Genomic DNA, 17,796 nt, shown 5'->3' with positions numbered 1-17,796 from the left:
TTTCTTCATTCATAAACAAGCCCGGTGTGGCACGCACGCAGACAAACACGAACACATGTCACTCAATCACCCTGAGCACTCACTGTCCCAACGATGACGTAATGAAAACCGCTGGTCCCGCAAAGTTTCCACGCTTCTCCCAAAGCTGACGTTTCGTAGTGCCGCTGGAGTTCACCACTTCAGTTGAGCGATGTCTCTAAAACTCACATTACATGATCTCGAAAACTCGGCGCCTGGCAAGCTGTTCCGTGCAGCCATCTCGGCTTGCCCGTTGTCCCGCGGCAGCACCAGCATCACTTCCAACAAACGGCGTGCGGGAGCGAAGAGGGAGCGAAGCGAGCGGATGAAGGTGTATTTTTATTTGTTTAGATATGCTGCAACACATTTCGGTGATTTTAGCAGGGTAGTACTAATGATATCATTAAAGCAAAGAATGGCGCATACATGAAGATATAGTAGATACAGGTTATACAATAGGTACGATAGATATAAGCTGTCGAGGCACAAGAAATATCGATACAGTAAAAGCATCAATGCTTACGTTATGAGGAGAGGGGGGAGCCCGTTTTGGAGTATTAAGCACCTTCGTTCAGAGGAAATTAATGACAATATGATACAAGTAGGTACAGTTCCCTTATGAAAATATGAGATGAGTTTCACATGAAAGTCTGGCGAGTTTTGACATCACAGCCATTAGACTTTCTGATGAGTTTCTTTGGAATTTTCTGATGTATTCCTAATGTCATTCTAAAACATATTGGCCACCGTCTTTCTGTAGAATTCTTGACGAGTGTTTTTCTTGTGAGCATGAAATGTCTTCCTAATGTGCGCTCCAAAGCAGTTTTCTTGTGACTTTCTCACGTCTTCCTAACGAATCTCTAATGAGCTTATACATTAGACTGCTGGTGCTCATATTACTGCTATAACAAAATTGGCCACCACGTGTGGTAACATTTTCTCATGTGTCCCAATGGCAGTCCGACCTTATTTAGAGCTGTTACCTGTGCGTGACTGTCTTTGGTGCTATATATATGCAGCCTGTATGCATGTATGTATGTCTAGCGAAGATGCAGCACTTTTGACATGTACATGGGCCCTACATATGCTGCATGTAAGACATTACTCAACGAAAGAAATTTAACAAAAACATTTATTGGGCATATCAATGCTTCCTTAAATGCAGAAGGAGGTTAAATGAAAGGAAAACACAGTATCAGTCTGGTTACGGATGTGATATCTTCCTTTCATTTAATCTCGCTACTTATCATTGAGGAGAGGCTGTTCTTGAGGTGGAGTGTCGTCATCTTGAAGTAAGTGCACGTGTACCCTGCATGGTAGAAAGGACAGAAAATTAGAAAACTTGGCAATCAACCACAGAAATACACGCTGTATCACTTGCTGCAGAACGATCTGGAGATGTTATAGCTAGTTCTGCGAAAAATTTATGTGGTGTCGGTTCACACAAAGTTGAGGAACCACTGCGTGGCCTTTGGGTGCAGCAGTAACTACAGTAAGCAGAAATTGCTCTTGGCTGTACAAATGTGCAACATGGATCAGCTGTGGCATGTGTACATGTCGTGAACAACTTCGGTTATATCGGTTTCCACTTAACAAAGGACAGCAGTGTCTGTGGATTGCTAGCGTGAATGACAAAATCTCACTAATTACTTGGCATGGAAATGAGCGTAGGAGTGTTTGTGTACGGGCAACCCAATGCATCTCAGAGACATCCAAGTGCCAGTCGTTATAGAATATTTGCATCAGCTACGGTCACAGTTCTCACACATTCCAAGCCTACTATGTCATGCATGTGTTGGCCTCCTGAATGATGGCATATATCCCATTCAAGAAATACACCACACCATGTCTGGGTTTTTTTATCATTTACACCCGAGCACTGCTTTCAGAGGGAGGGCACAAGTTGAAAAACAAATGCGTAGAAGCATGATAAACAAGCTTGCATAAAAATAATTTAATAAATAAGCATGGTGGTTGCTATCCCACGTCATTAGAGAGTATTCCTCTTTGTCATGCAATCATAATGAGCGTTGACTGACACACGTCCCATTTTTGGATGTGGTATTCCTCACTGATTTTGTTGTATCAATCGGTTGCCATAGGCGAACGAAACAGATGAACAATCTAAATCCAGTGCACAGCTTGTCATGTCAATGCATGGTCAAATGGGATGAGCACACTGGTCCTTTGAGTGAATTATGGTGCTCTCCTAGGCGCATGCTGAGGCACTGGCTAGTCAGCGTGCCCGATGTACATTGGACCAAATATGCATGTGATCAAAAGAATAGCCTACATTAACCCTGAAAGATACGAGACAAATTTTGGGTACCTTTAACTAAGCAAGCCTCCAATGCCTGGGTGCCTTTGTCAATTCCCTTGTGGACTGCAATGCACATATATTTCCAGCAAAAATAAATTAGGCAGCATATGCACAACAGTCATGTTGTATGGTCTCCCTTCCCTCGCTGTGCAAATTTTGTCCTGAAAAGTTGCATGAACTGATTGGCAAATTCAAATGGACACTACAAGTTTCGCCGAGTGGACACAGCTGGTTCTCAGAAATGCACAAAAACAGTGACGGGTATCTGTTGGCATCCTGGAGTGTGTGCAAACTAGCTGTGACATTGCTGCAGTAGACACACTCACAACTGCTACAATGCCTACCAGCATGAATAGGGGCCACTTGCAAAGAAAAGAATACGAAGAAAGTGAGAGAAAAAAATAGAAAGCTTACCAGAAAATACCTCACTACTTAAGTAACTGCAGCACAATGAATACTGGCCTTCCTATTTCATTTCAAGAAATTCGAGTTCATCAAATGTGCCAGTGACAGTTATTCTGAGAACAAGACAGACATAATTGTAAACATCAATGTTAAACAATGGTATGCACACTGCGTGCTTAGACCTTTGAGATATATGGCACACTACACTTCGAATTCTTACATGGACAAAAACAGCACATGTGTGTATCATAAGCAGAAAGGAAAACAGGGAAATATATGCTACAGCATAAGAAACAGTTCCAAACAAATAAAACCAAAATAAAAAAGAAACATACTGTGTAATAGGCAAAAATAAAATGGACTTGCAGCCAAGCAATTTATGCGAGAAAAATACTAAACGTCAGGTCATGCGAGGTGTAGTTTTACCAGAACAAGATAATGTGTGCATAATGTCTACAAACACAAATAAGCAGCAAGTGGAATAAAGTTGCACAAATATTTAGCCTATTTAGCAAGATGCATTAAGTAATATGTCAATACACTTATCCACTAATGATACCGAGATCCTACTTTTGTGAACACGTACACTTAAAGCATACCTGGCATGTCCATCCAGATTACACGCCGTGCTGCTGCAGCCATTGCCACGGGTTATGTGGACACTGTTGTGGGTCACGGCTTCACCACTACAAAGAGAATTCTGTGTTAACTTACAGCTGTGGCACAATAAGACTATCACATCGTGAACACATGCAAGGAGCATGTAAAAACAGTCACGAAAACAATGCCTGCACTGGTGCAGGGTGGCAACAGAGCACAAAGTCGAAGTCACTGATGAATGTCACGATAACAGGGACCCCTTCAACTAGACAAAATTTCACACGCAGCAGCAGCAGCAGCGCATTACATGAATGTTTGTTTACATAACGATTCTATAGTTTCTTTCGTGACTTTAAGTAACTATCCCTTGTAATGTTTACTTACGTCAAAGTTATGGCAACACCCCTTCAAAACAAACCTGTACCAGTAGCACGCTGTGATTGCTTACATTTTTTTTCCTAATACTGCTCGTAAATCGAAAACCTTGTAAGCAGAGATTATCTACAACGTCGAATCATTATAAGCGAGGAAACGTCGTAGCAGTAAGAATCGCTCAAGAGGTAGATGAGTCGTTATCATGCCACTTCAGCAGAAAAGCGGGAGCTCACGCACAAGCGCGCATGCGCACAAGCGCGCAGGACGTGTTTATGCGTAGTTGAGTAGCCAGAGAAAAAGGGGAAAAATGTCAGCCATGTCATTTTTATAATGGCCGTTAATCAACTTATATAAGAACATAAGCATTGAACAACGTTATCTTAAAGATAATGGCGCAAGTTGAGCTCTGTTTAAAAGGTCCGTAACTGAAGTCCGTGAAAAAGAGTTGTATCTGAAATGCACCGCTCGCCTTTGCACTTTCTTCTTATTTGTTAATATTCGACTTCGTAAAAGGGTCCCATATGATCGCGGCGTAACCTAATACTGGTAATACAATTGATTTGTTCGCTAAAAGGCAGACAGACGGTGTTAGAAGCTTGAGAGCACGCCAAAGAAAAAAAGTTTATAATTCGCATTTGTAGTTATATCTGTTATGTGCTTGTTCCAGCTCAGATCATTCGTTATATAAAACTGCAGGTACATATATTCAGTTGCTTCAGAAAAAATTATCTTCCAAAAGATGAAGCGCCAACAGAAACGGCACACAATCGAAGAAACAAACAATAGCAGGGCAAGGCGCTTGTCCAGTTAATGAAGCGCCTTGTCCTGTTATTGTTCGTTTCTTCATTGGTATGCTGTTTCTAAAGGCGCTTCATCGTTTAAAAGCTATGAACCAACTAGCCTCACAGCGTGTTCTACTGAAATATATCGTAAACGTTGTATCTAAAGGAATTTTCTTATGACTAATCGTCACGAAGTCAGTTTTATCAAAGTTATTAACCACTTGCCATTCTTCGCACCAGGAGGCTACCTTATGAAATGCCTCATTGACAGCAACTGACCGGATGTGCTGTTACCTTCATAGTATCAAACACAATCATATGCATAAAGCTTGACCTTACCATGAATTTGTGTCAATATATCAATATTAAACAACAAAAACTACAAAGGACCGATTACTGAGCCCTGGGGAACACCAGAATCAACTTTCACATGTTTTGAATACCAATCTCGAAAAAACTCATCAACATTGTATTGTTAGATACCTTGTCTAATTTGAAGAGTAACTTTTAATGCAAGACCTTATCAAAGGTTTTGGAGAAATCCATAAAAATAGCATCTATTTGTTTGCCACGGTTAATGTATTCCGCAAGATTATGTATGGTGTCAACAAGCTATGTGCAGGTTGAAAGAGCTTTTCTGAATCCGTGCTGATACCTAGTTAGAAAGTTGTGTTCATCAAGAAATTCAAGGATATGATTGTGTATTATATGTTCCATTATTGTGCAACATACTGAAGTTAATGAAATCGATCAATAATTTGGAAGGTGGTCCTTGTTTCCATTTTTATGTATTGGTTTGGTTTTGGCAGTTACCCAGTTGTGTGGTTGTTAACCCTCGAGTAATGATTTGAGAAATAAAACATAAATACCTAGAGGACCATTCTGCATATCTTTTTAAAAACGCATTAGGGATGCCATCAGGCCCAGGCTATTTTTTGGTATCAAGTTTGAGTAACATGTTTAATATGCCACTCTCTGAGATAAGAACATCTGAAACAGCGGGTAAGGAGACACCGAGTTGACAAGATACCATTGTCTTTTGTGTAAACAGATTTAAAGTGTTCCTTTAAAGGTTCGCAGTGGACACTGGATCACTGACTTCTTTGCCATTATCATAAAAATTTCACATTCACTGGACTTCGGAGAAATTGTTTTCCGAAACTTGTCTTGTGAGGTAGTTATGAAATTGGGTAACGACACACCAAAGTAGCGGCATTTATCCGAAGTCACCTGCAGTTTAATCTGAGATGTTAATTCAACATTTTTTTAAAGTCTTCCTTTTCTTTTTTAATCTTTTTACGTGCTTTCTCAATTTCAAGGTCTCCCTAGATATCCACGGGTCCTTATTTCTAGGTTTCTTAAATGTAGTTGGCACAACACATGCGATGCTTTCATTTGCAATGCCTTTAAACTTGGTTCACAGAATGGTCGCACTATCAGTATTATTAGCAGTCTCATCGAAATACAAAGAAAGCATATGAAGTACTGATTCGTCATCAGCTTCACAAAAGTTGCGAAAAGTAGACACGTTGTGTTTTTCGTTGACAGAAACGTCTGATAGGGTTAACAGAACGGCAATGTGATGGCGAATACCGGGGACCACGTCACAAAAACATTCATATGTAATATTCCCTGAAACAAAGAAGAGATCTAGAATTTATTGGGAACTACCCTGGATCCTTCTATAACAATCAACTTATTATTCGTACTGAAAAGCGATGTCTATCATTGCCTCTGAAAAAGCCCTCACACTGACTAATGTGCGGCATCGTTGACCCATTAACAGCAGAATGAAGTCTCCTGCTAGTTTAATCTAATCAACAGGCTTCACATTTGTTGCCATATAATTTTTAAATTATAGCGACGAATGAACCCGGAGGCCTATACATAGTTCCCAAAACACATCTAAGGTTATCAAGATTGACCTTGCAAAAGATGCATTCAGCGTTAGGTGCATCAAGCATTTTGATTAGGTTTATCGTTTTCTTAAGCAGAATTCACACACCGCCTCCCTTTCAACTGCAGTCTTTTGTATACGCACTGGAGCCAGGTGAAACGATTTCGCGGTGATAGATTGAATCTGTTAACCATGTCTCTCATAGGACGGCTATAGCAGGATCCTTTGACAGTAGAAGCCCCTCCAATTCAACAGTCTTATTTAAAACGCTTCGGCAGCCGATGCTGAGGTTCTTCAGCGACGAATGGTGTGGCTTAATTGTTTTGTCAATCCCTGTTTTTGTTCCTATTGCGGCAATGGGACGCGTTGGTGTCAACTAAGAAAGCACCTGATACACAGTGGGCAGCACAACACCATCAGAAAGCGGTCATCGCTACGGTAGCAGTTATCAGGAAGATAGACACCAACCTTGAGCATAAATCGAAATGTATTTTCTAGCATGATGTCAGCATTGCTGCTGCAAGGCAGTCTGTCGAAATACGGTCCGGAGCCTCCTTTTATGCAGGCTCCCTCAGTCACGTGGAGTGACGTTACCGATATCGGCTTGCAAGTTAGTGCAGTGAGGAACGAATCATTCAGGTAATCAATATCCAGGAGCAGTCCACGTGCATCGACACGCGGCTCGAAGCTGCGCAGCATCTCGAAATGCGGTCCTTCTCGGAAGCAAAACGTCGACGCAAGAACATGATCCAGAAGGATAGTTGTCGCCTTAAGCATAAAAAGAAATGGGTTTTTCAGCATGATGCCGCCAGTGTACAACGCTTCTTTTTTTGTAAAAAGGTCTTGTAGCGTTCACCCGTAAGGACGACTGGAGCATCATAATTTTTAGTACATAGTTAGTGCAAAGGCAGCAGCCGTTTCTTCAGTTTTGGCAAAAATAAATGAAATCAAGTTTCGCGTAGAGGTTAAAGTCGTTGAAGGCAGTTGCCGTCTATGAACCGGACCTGGGAGTGCAGAGATTGGCTGTTTTTAGTAAAAAATGTCGATGTATGCCTGACTGGTGGCCTAGTGGGCTAATCAGGATGTTGGTTGAAGAATATGGAAAGGCATAGGGACGTATCGATGTGCACAAGTATCGGCCATATGTGTGTTTGTTTTTTGGCATGTATTAACGACAAATAAATGTACATCCAAATAATAAGAACTTATGAAAGTACCCTTTATGCAGAGCATCAGTTTCTTTTGATTTTATCCTATCACCATCAGTCTTCGAAGTTGAAGCGGCAAAAAATACCGTCATAGTTATCCATGAATGAAACTTTTGGACGCCTGCATTTAAAGGGCACTTCTGCACGCAGGCGTCACACTTTAAGACATAGGTGCAACTGAATGCTGGCGTTGTTACGCACATAAATAAGCTACAACCCCGTGCGCTGTATTAGAGCTGGTTTGATCACCTCATCTGCGCGTTCCGTGAGCAGAATTTCGTTATTGCTGCTTAACGAATAATCGAATAATCGAGTCCCACTGAAGGACACACTACATACACAAGACATTTGGATGAAGCAAATATGTTGTGTCGCATATTGCTCCAATTCTAAGTGAATTACTGTCAACATACATTGTGAGGTGGGTCCCGCCGAATCCTTTCATGTGCGAATTGCCACCGTTTAATTTCATGTGTACAATATGCTATGCCTATACAGTAAATACAGTTAGCACAAGCCCATTCCTCATTTTCGGCGTTTGAGACAGTTGCTTATACTTTCAGTGCACTCGTTTGTGCTGAGAAGGCATTGTATGGTTCCATGTTGGGTTGAAACTGCTAGCGGCATTTCTTTTCTGTTCCAGACCTTAGTTTATAAACCGTCAATGACAGGTTGTCGCGGCACTAAACACGACTGTTTTTATTCGTAAATCCTATGTTCTCCTTCGTCATCGCCTCCTGCTAATGGAGGCAGTAGCACGTATTGATGACATCCCGTTAAGTCGGCGAACAGAAGTTCAAAAAACCCATTTTTGTGAACAACCAGAAGATAAGTTGTCCATTCCACGTCTGCAGCTTTCCTGTAAATGAAGCAGTTTCCACTGCAAAAAGCTGCGCACGTCAGAACTAATGTTTTTTCATATAAGAAAAATATTAAACAATAACCGCTCTTTCTTTAGGTTCAGAAGACAATCCAGGCGCACCAAATAAAGCTAAAACTGTTAGTAGGGGTGCTCGTACTAATAGTGAAAATTTCATTTGCTCAGCGGACCCCGGATATCCGTTGTCCTGTGAGATACCATGAAAGTGAGTAAATCGTTACAGTTTTAAGCACTGCATTGTTCACGGGGTTATTGTATTATACAAAGATTCGTACTTTGAAGACAAAAAAAAAGAACGTCTTACATTGCGACGGAGGAGGCTGTGGTCTTCTCACGCAGGCTTTTCCTCTTTGCGAGCTATGAGTGAGCGAATATTTTAAACTTTTGAATAACAGATCGAGTATTGCACTACTGCATTCTGTCTTCAAATAGAATAGTCGTCATGATTCGATTAGGTACTTGAATCAAATAGGAATATTTGAAAACACGCCTCGTTTTCGAAGACATTATTTCATCGACCCTACCCGAAAAAACACAAAATTTTATACTATCCGCAGTGGACATAACGCATTAGAGCTCGCTGCGTCGCCCAGTCAGCCATACTTCACACCTTAACACGACCACTCGCTGTAAAATCGCGCTTAGACACGACATTCGATAGTGGGTAGTATTTGGTACTATATAGATGCAGTCCCTGCGTCCTTTACATCGGATTAAATCAGAATACACTTCGTTGGAACATAACTTAAGAACAATGGCACCATTGGCCGCAACAATTTGAACTAGAGAAGAGGTCCTTATTTTTGACTTAGCCATCGCCGCAGACTACACGCATGTCTGGTCGCGTCGGTGTACACAGAAAGTAGTAGCTCCCCAAGTTTACCTTAACAAACTTTATATGACAATGCGTTACCTCCAATTTTCCCATGAGCTGTGAGTTTGCTAACAATCTCTTTAATGTTTCGAAATACTTCGTGATTTTATTGAAGCATGCTGTAATGTAATGACGGAAGCTTTTTGATCTTTTGAGTACCGGGAGTTTCAAGTCATTTCAGCATAATGATGAGTAAACAGTAAAAGATTTGCAAGCTATTGGAAAAATATTCGATATTATTCTATTTGTATTCGATTCGCTGAAAAAAATTGATATTCAACCCCCCCGCCCCCCGCCCCTCTGTTATGAGGATTTTTTTTTCCTAACGTCTCAGTGCCAAACACAAAACAAACCCTCTAGTTGAGCTGTGCAAAATGGTGCACGCAATTTTTGTCACTTTCTGCCTCTGTAATCAACTGGTATATCGCCGTGAGAAACGCTTGAAATACCGAACAGTGCGTGTAGTGCTAGTGAAATGTTTAGCTTTTGTTGTGCTTGCAGGAAAACATACGATTGCTTGCGATCGTATGAATCCTGCACTGCGCGAGAAAAACTGTGTCTCAAAAATTCAGCAGCTCATCTTTTCAAACTATAGGCTCTTACGAGCTCTCAATCATAAGTCACAATGCTCACGAGTTTATTGATTTATACTCACATCATTATTCCGTTGAGTCTGTGGGTGTCAACAGAGGGTCCATGTATGTGGGTGGACTAGTGTGTGAACTTTGAGAAAGCAGAGTTGAGCTTGAATGGAAGCAAGTGCGAGCTTGAGTGAGTACCTGTGTGTAAGTTGTTGCTCCTAACGCTATTCATGGCGGTGGCTGTATGTGGACGTTCGAAGGAGCACACGCAAGCGTACGTCCGCGAATTATGCTGGTGATAATGTCCCCAAGGTTTTGGGAATAGCTTGTTTTGCAGGAGCACGGCACTTGACATGAGAATGGCGCCATCTTAAAAATTTTGACAAATACGTAAAAGCTTAGTGCAAATGTTCCTAGCTATGCACAAGGAGGTCGCCAACTGGAATTTAATCATGAGCGGCTTCTTAATTAGTTTTCAATATTTTGCGGCACCTTCATGTTATGACGATAAGATATTGGTCTCGCTTTGTATAAGGTTTGCTTTTATAATTCTATGGTTATGTGAGACGTAGGAAAATTGAAACGACGAATATTCAGTAATTACATACTCCGTAGTATTGCTCAAAGTATGTATGTATGTATGTATGTATGTATGTATGTATGTATGTATGTATGTATGTATGTATGTATGTATGTATGTATGTATGTATGTAAAGTTCGCGTAAATGTTTCGAGACAGGAGGTACAGAAGTATTGCGGTGAAGTTATAGCATTGATCTAAAGTAGTGCCCATATGGACGACCGCCTATGTATAGTGATTGCTGTGCGAACGATGACCCCGCGGGAAGCAATACTATAAGTATACTTCTCAGCATTCTTCTGAGTCATTGTGTTCTTGAGACAAAATAATGATAATAACGTTAGATGGGTCACGTTGTAATGGCACAGCGGGAGGAATTCCTCTTATGACCAGTGTTGATGACTTCCTGTACTTGCTCCTGCAGATCCCTCTCTTGTTTATCTAAAGAGTTCGACTCGACAAAGCAACAGTAAGAAACACCGCCATAAAATTCTGTAGAAAATAGCGCTGCTTTCATCTCCTAAACATTACCTCATCTAAGAAATTTCTTGGACGTTTACTTTTTGCAGAGCCTTGACTGCAAGCATACCTCATAACTCCACCACCAATAGGGAAAAAAAAGAACGAAAGAGCTGTATCTGTCCAATAAGCTAGGTAGATGTACGAGTAATTTTTGAAAATTCGTAATTTTTTCTATATGAAAGCTCACAGAAAGCCGGTACATAGTTGAGTAGACATTCTTTGAAAGATAAAAAACACGTGTCGCTAAAACACCACGCAGGCAAGCGCTTACCGTGCGTAATACTAAATGTAATTGAGAATTCGCGTCAGACGAGCACGAACGGCTGTCTGTTGAGTTGCCACCTATGACCAGGAAATAAGAAAAGTAAAGACTCTGACGCCTCTTTCCACGACCAAGAGATGCAATATAACTAGTAGCTGTTGGTTGAAACCTTGTGGTTGCAATTGTCATGCTGCATCTTCGTATATGTGGGCTTTTCACTGCTTAAATGTGCTGTTTCCGTGCGTTCTTAGCTTGAATCGGAAAATAATTATTCCGGGTTACCTTACTATTCAGAATTACGGTTGCTTACGGTTATATTGAGGTAAGTTGTAGAATTGACTAGGCAGTCCTGCCAATTTCGTTATATGATACGACAGGACAGGGTATGTCTGCTACGACTTTCGTATGTTGCTTGATCTAGCGATGAAAGCAGCCAACGTTTCAGCCCAACTAGCCCCATGCCCGAACACCAGTAGTGCTCTCAAGAAAGCCTTCTCTGATGGCATAATTTAATTTCTAAGCCGTATCAGTGACTATCAGCAAATCGCACCGCTGCAAAGGCTGCGAATTGTCCAACCAGACATTCAATACTGTGAAATTGTTTTGTGAATAACAGCGTGCGAAACACAAAGGGCAAATGTAAGAGAAACATACACCGCGCTGTGTAGGGCGCTTCTCTGTTCTTCTCTTGTTTTTGTGTGCGCTGTTATTTGACGATCACGAATGCCCAGCTAAACCGAATTTCAGCTATCCCGAAGTAGCTTTATTAAGGCATGTCGTGATTTCCCTGTGTACTCCATTCAGTCACTCTTATTTCAGCAATGTTGAGCCAGATACGAATTCGTGTCTTATTGGCTGTGGAATTCTTTGGCTGCGCATGCTGAAGGGGCTAACTTTCTTACAACAGTGGCTGAATTCTAGTGAAGATAAAAGGAGGAATTGTTGCAGAAGTCTTTGATGGCTCTTGGCGAGAATTTGATGTAATATCACCGTTGAATGCATTATGGCAGGACGGATAAGTATGGGTACCTTTAGTATGACCAGATCTGCAATATGTATGGTGCAACTAGATGACTCAGTTCTCATGGCACAGTATAGGAGACAATATATATGTCAATTCATTGTACATAATAAATTACGTGAAAGCCCACAGGGTAGCTCAAGGTCTCTATGTATTATACATACAAACCCGGATATAACGAAAATTCTTGAAAATTATGCTTACATTTCCAATAAAAGGGAGTCTAATACAATGTTCCCTGTTTCTCTATAGGTGGATGTTTTTTTCTGGGATACTTTATTCCAGCTGGTCAAAGTATGGAAATTCGAAACCCCTGTGTCTTTATTTCTTGTTCTACGAATGGACTGACAGTTTCAATCACTGGGTAAGCAGTTGCTAAGCGTAGTACCTTGGACAGTATGCACGTGCTTGTAAGCATCACATTTAGGCACCGCTAGAAATACTCATGTTTACCAAATTGCATATGACTTCCGATAAAATTGCCTTTCTTTGTTTGTGTCTTAAGAAAACATGTCGATGTAGTAACTGCGTGGCTTTTGCTAGCGCAGTGAATCTGGGGGCGATCTTACGAAGCTTTTCCTTCGTAAATACTCTTCGCATTGACTCTAATATGACCAGCATCAGTACTGGGTAGGAGTAGTTCTGCAAAGTAAATATATCATAATAGCTTTATTTGAATAGAGGCCCAGAGCACTAACACTTCTTTCATTTCAACAGACACCATATACACCTTTTCACTCAGAGATGACAACAGCCGGTGTTACAAACTTTTCAGCTTAATACCATGCAAGGCTGCTAAATGATAACATTCCCGCGTAATTTACCTGTTCAAGGCGAAGACTTCTTTGACTAATTGCAAGCTTTTCGCAGTAAGTGGGTAGGTTTCGGTGTGCCATTGTGTAAGGCTCCTTGAAAAGAAAAATATTTACCCGACGTTGGAATGAACTCCAGTCTTCCAGCACAGCATGTCAATGCTCTAATAATTGGGCTACCCTCTCGCCTTTTCACACACATGCTTCTGTCAATCCAACGCCAACTATTTCTCTGATAGTGCTAGGGCAAACGTCACCTTACACGCGCATACTTCACGAAGAGTGCAAGTGCGCTTGAGAGCGCGGATGGGTGCTTAGGGCTCTTGAAGGCCACAAATGCAGGAAGTGAGTGCACCCCTAAGAGCCAGCTTTACAACAGTCCTTCACGTGCCTCCCGCCACGCAGCATCAAGTTTCTTATAAAAGCGAAAGCGTTCCAGTTTCCACTGATCTCATTTTAGGGCAGCTTGTGCTATGACAGTCTTTGTTGTGCGTGGCCGCCTTTGGAATTTTGCCCACAATTCTCAATCCTTTCCTCGTAGCACCTACCGCTGCATCAAAGCTATGCGACCTTGTACCGCATTCGGTATAGCTAAACTTAACGAAACAAGTTGCAAGATTTCTTCTCCAGAGTACAAAAAATGTTGTTATGCCACTCGCCTCGCGGCCACGCTATCCCTGTTGCCGTCATGTAGTATTGCTCCTGTCTTAACACAGGTGCTAGAGTGACGCATAAACAGTGGCTCACCTTTCAAAAGATAGTCCAGTCCATCGGGTAACGCTTCGCCGAAACCCAAACACTGCTCGATAGCAATGAACATTTAACATGTTTTGCATACCATAGATTTCCACAGGTCGAAGGATCTGCACACTTCTTTGCCAATCATAGTCATTAAACAGTTATAAATGCACTATTATGCCGCTATTATTAAGCGGTGTTACAAACAAACTCAACAATGTGTGATAAAAATTATGCAATTTCGTGCATTGCTTGAGTCAACGTTATCCGAACCATTCTGCAGAAAGCTTGCTATACAGCATTGTTCGGAGTTCCGAAAACTTTAGCCAGATAAATTAACGTGTTTGTGGAGACCGAGTAATAGGGTGCGTAACGCGAGCGCGTGCGTGACGACCGCATTGAGAGGGCGGTGACGTTGATGACGATAGTGCGATGGCGACAGTACTGGCATGACGACTGGTAATTTGTACTGAGGCATCGAGACCTCACAACCGGTTTCCTTACCTGCCACTATCCCGAATGCAGTGCAATGTCGCGCAGCTTGTACGTAGTGCTAAGTACTACGATGAAAACGCCGCGGAATGAAAGCTGACATCAACGGCGTGCATTCAACATGGAGTCATGAAATTAGAGAAATCGCAGACACGGCTTGCAATAAGCCATAAGAGGGCAGGGATACGTCGTAAAATGTGTGAATATATGGGGCGTCGGAACTATCATGCACCGAGCTTTAACAACATGTAAATGCCACGTAGCTGGACAAAACCGAGGTAATGTTGTTTGCCGTAGCTTGGAGATACTCGGATCATTTTTTTTTAAATTCCGCCTCATTACACAATTAGCATGAACTAATTAATCACCCTCTCAAATAATGTAATTAGTTGAAAAGTGTCAATGAGAAAATTGCAGAGCAACGTCAAGAACGCCCGATACTGCTTTCTGTTGCTCCATACGTGGTGCATAAAAGTGTTTTTCCGAGCGCGAAAGAAGCCCACAAATACACGCAAAGAGCTTCGAGCGGACAGTCACGCGGCAATTTTGCCAGTATTCGCAGGCTTCTTTCACGCTCGGAAAAGCACTTCCACTAATCACGTACTGAAAACAGAAAGCAGTATCGGGAGTTTTTCATATTAATCTATAATTTCTCATTGACATTTTTCATCTAATTATAATGTTTGAGGAGTTTATAAAATACTTATGACTAAACATGTCATTAGGCGAAATAAAATAATGCTCTCGAAACGACGGCAAATCACATTATTTTGGTTCTGTCTCTCTACGTAGATTTGCATATTTTTAACTCTTGGTATATGATTGTTCGAACAGCCTGTATATTATAACAACATTGTCTAAATATACATAATGCGGCTTAGACTTCGCCCAGCACTGGAGACTCAGTTTTCAAACGACTCTGTTGACGAGCGGCACATAGCCGCTGCCCATGTTGATTTCAAAGAGGTTCATGAAGAGGGGCACACAACCCATGTGCATACCGAGTTCTGCAAGTTGGTCCGACTGTTCGTTTATTACGGGCTTCCCTCAACACAAAATCCCGATTAGGCCATAGACTATCCAGTCACCTAATGGGTACATATTAGCGTGACCTAGAAACAATGACTTAGTAGAAGGGAGTAGGACAGAACCAAGCAAAGCCACTAAAAAGCAAGGGACCTAATGTAATTTGCTCAAGTAAAACTCTTGCTTGGGCTAGTTGGTTCATGCTTGAAGTAGTAAAGGCAAGGCGCAGAAGACCAGGACTCGAGAAGAAGAACACAAACGACAGGACCGGCGCCACTGACAACTGAGTTGTGAGTGGCACCGGTCCTGTCGTTTGTGTTCTTCTTCTCGAGTCCTGGTCTTTTGCGCCTTGCCTTTACTACTACCTAATGTAAAAGAAATGTAGTTTCAGTAAAATATGTTGGTGGGCGAGCTGGTTCAAGTCCAGTGATCTAAGTTGCCGGGGAAAGTATTATGAACCTACCTCAACTGAAAGATAGACATCAACTTTCTGCCCTAAAAGTGTTTTTGTAAAAACGCTGATCACATTAATAGCCGCAGACTTCTCTGAAAACTGTCAGTTTCTGCAAGATGAATTCAAATGCATCTGTCGTGCAACACACCTACGAGTGTCACAATTCACGATTGCTGATGTATGTTCATTGCAATTTCTGATGAGCTAATTACATCGATGTTATTGAAACGCAGGTGCCCGACGGCAGCCGGGAGACGCCGGCACGACCACAGAGCGTCTGCACGATCTCCCGGAGGATTTCCCGCCTGTTGCGAACGATGTCGTGCTGCTTAGAGTATCGCTGTCACTAGATTTCTAAGACTTTGAGTGTGTTCATAAAAATGCGGCACTCTGCCCCAGCAATCTGCCACACAAGCAAGATGGGAACTTGTGCGCATACATTGGCAAACAAATTTAAAACTATTGAAGAGAGAAAAACTTCACTGTTCATGGCCACCATATACAATAAACGTTGCTTACATCTTGGCTTAGTCGTGCCGCTGTCTCTCTCCGTCCGATCTAAATTTTTCTGTTTATTCCCCTACTCATCCCTTCGTGCACGGCAGCCAACTAAGGTACATGTGGTTAACCACCCTGTCTCTCTACATATATCGGTTCTCTCCCTTGGTTGTATTCGAGGAGGGGAGTAGTTGTTTCAAAGGGAAGCTTCGGAAATGGTAATCAAACGTGTTAGAAGGAGAGCGTTGTGCTCGTGAAATGAAAGGAAGGCTTCTGGCACTACCCATTATGTATGCCCCAACGCACAACTTTTCATGTTCTCCTTTATGACACCAGTTCATTTATCAAAAATAACCATACAAAAGGGCACATAGATTTTGATAAAAATTGGCAGATGCACTTAAATTGGCCCTCTGATGTTTCCACCAAGTTTTCAGAGTGATACCTTGAGAATATGTTATTCAGACGAATTTTTTGCCTTTGCATTGTCTGGTAGGCCTGGGGAGCCCAAAAATGCAGTGTAAGCCATGTTGAGTATTGACTGCCTCGTTAAATGAGAGCTGAAAGTCTTCACATTCTTGACTTTTTTTTTCGGAAGATAAAATTTTGCATTAGTTTTATCATAAGAGGCGAACAAATACTGACACCAAGGACAACATTAAGGAAATTACTTAGCCATTGCTAAAACGATCGAAGACACCATCTGACTCCGCGAAATTCATCACATTTTTCTAGAGCTCAATAAACGTTTTTCCTCCTCCTCCTTGTGCCTAATAAATGAAGTAAACAAACGATAAATTGTTGAAAGTAAAAGTGGATGAGAAAACGGCTGCGAAAGTTGTGGGATCGTTCCCCACCTGCGGCAAGCTGTTTTTTCATCTTTTCAAGTTACAACCGCACCACAAGTATTACAGCCAAGAAACTAACTTTTCTCTCCCACCTTTAAGATCTCGCAGGAAAATCAGTCACCTCACTCTTTTTCACAAGCTATATCATCATGTCACGTTACATGACGATTTTATTTCACCACCGGAATAGATCTCTCATCGCATTGAGCATCGGCACAAGGTTGGTATCAAAAATTGCAATACTAAAGCTAAAAATTTCTGCAATGCTTTAACGGGAGGTCACGGATAATTAGAGCTGTCAAAAGGCTAATGTGGTGACGCTCAGGGAGCTCGAGAGGGCATTGTGCACAATCGACGTGGTCAAAAGATCAAATGAGTTTCTCGTGTCTTCTTTCTTCTCTGCCACGCTCCTTCTATGTATACACACGCTCCAAACCACCCCCGACCCGGCGAACAAGACAGCAGCAGCAGAAAGTTGACGGATGAGGCAAAGAATGCTTCGCTTTAAAATAGAGCCAGTGATCCTGTGTATGTGGGCCTCAGACAGGTGGCTTCCGTATTCCGAGGTACCATGGCCCTGGCCCTCGGCTCTCCACTTTGCTC

At 41.8% G+C, this 17,796-nt stretch overlaps 2 long non-coding RNA genes across 3 annotated transcripts in view; one reads left to right on the top strand and one right to left on the bottom strand.

The window, feature by feature from the left end:
• LOC126529379 (uncharacterized) overlaps window positions 1-17,108 on the top strand; it is a 20,519-nt gene extending 3,411 nt beyond the window's left edge. The window contains exons 2-4 of the long non-coding RNA XR_007599217.2: window positions 8,564-8,690; window positions 12,578-12,689; window positions 16,081-17,108. This is a non-coding gene — a long non-coding RNA (uncharacterized lncRNA). The remainder of the gene's footprint in view (window positions 1-8,563; window positions 8,691-12,577; window positions 12,690-16,080) is intronic.
• LOC129384383 (uncharacterized) lies at window positions 1,133-3,595 on the bottom strand. 2 transcript variants are annotated; one of them, XR_008612136.2, is made up of 2 exons: window positions 3,330-3,595; window positions 1,133-1,327 (listed from the first exon to the last, which is right to left on the bottom strand). It is a non-coding gene; the product is annotated as an uncharacterized lncRNA (long non-coding RNA). The 2 variants fall into 2 exon arrangements; XR_008612135.2 differs by having other exon boundaries at window positions 3,343-3,595.
• Window positions 17,109-17,796: the final 688 nt, after the last annotated feature.

The sequence above is a fragment of the Dermacentor andersoni genome, chromosome 8 (assembly GCF_023375885.2).
Source record: "Dermacentor andersoni chromosome 8, qqDerAnde1_hic_scaffold, whole genome shotgun sequence".
Taxonomy (NCBI): domain Eukaryota; kingdom Metazoa; phylum Arthropoda; class Arachnida; order Ixodida; family Ixodidae; genus Dermacentor; species Dermacentor andersoni.
Note: the sequence above shows the minus strand (reverse complement) of the source record. Positions and strands in the feature narration are given on the sequence as shown.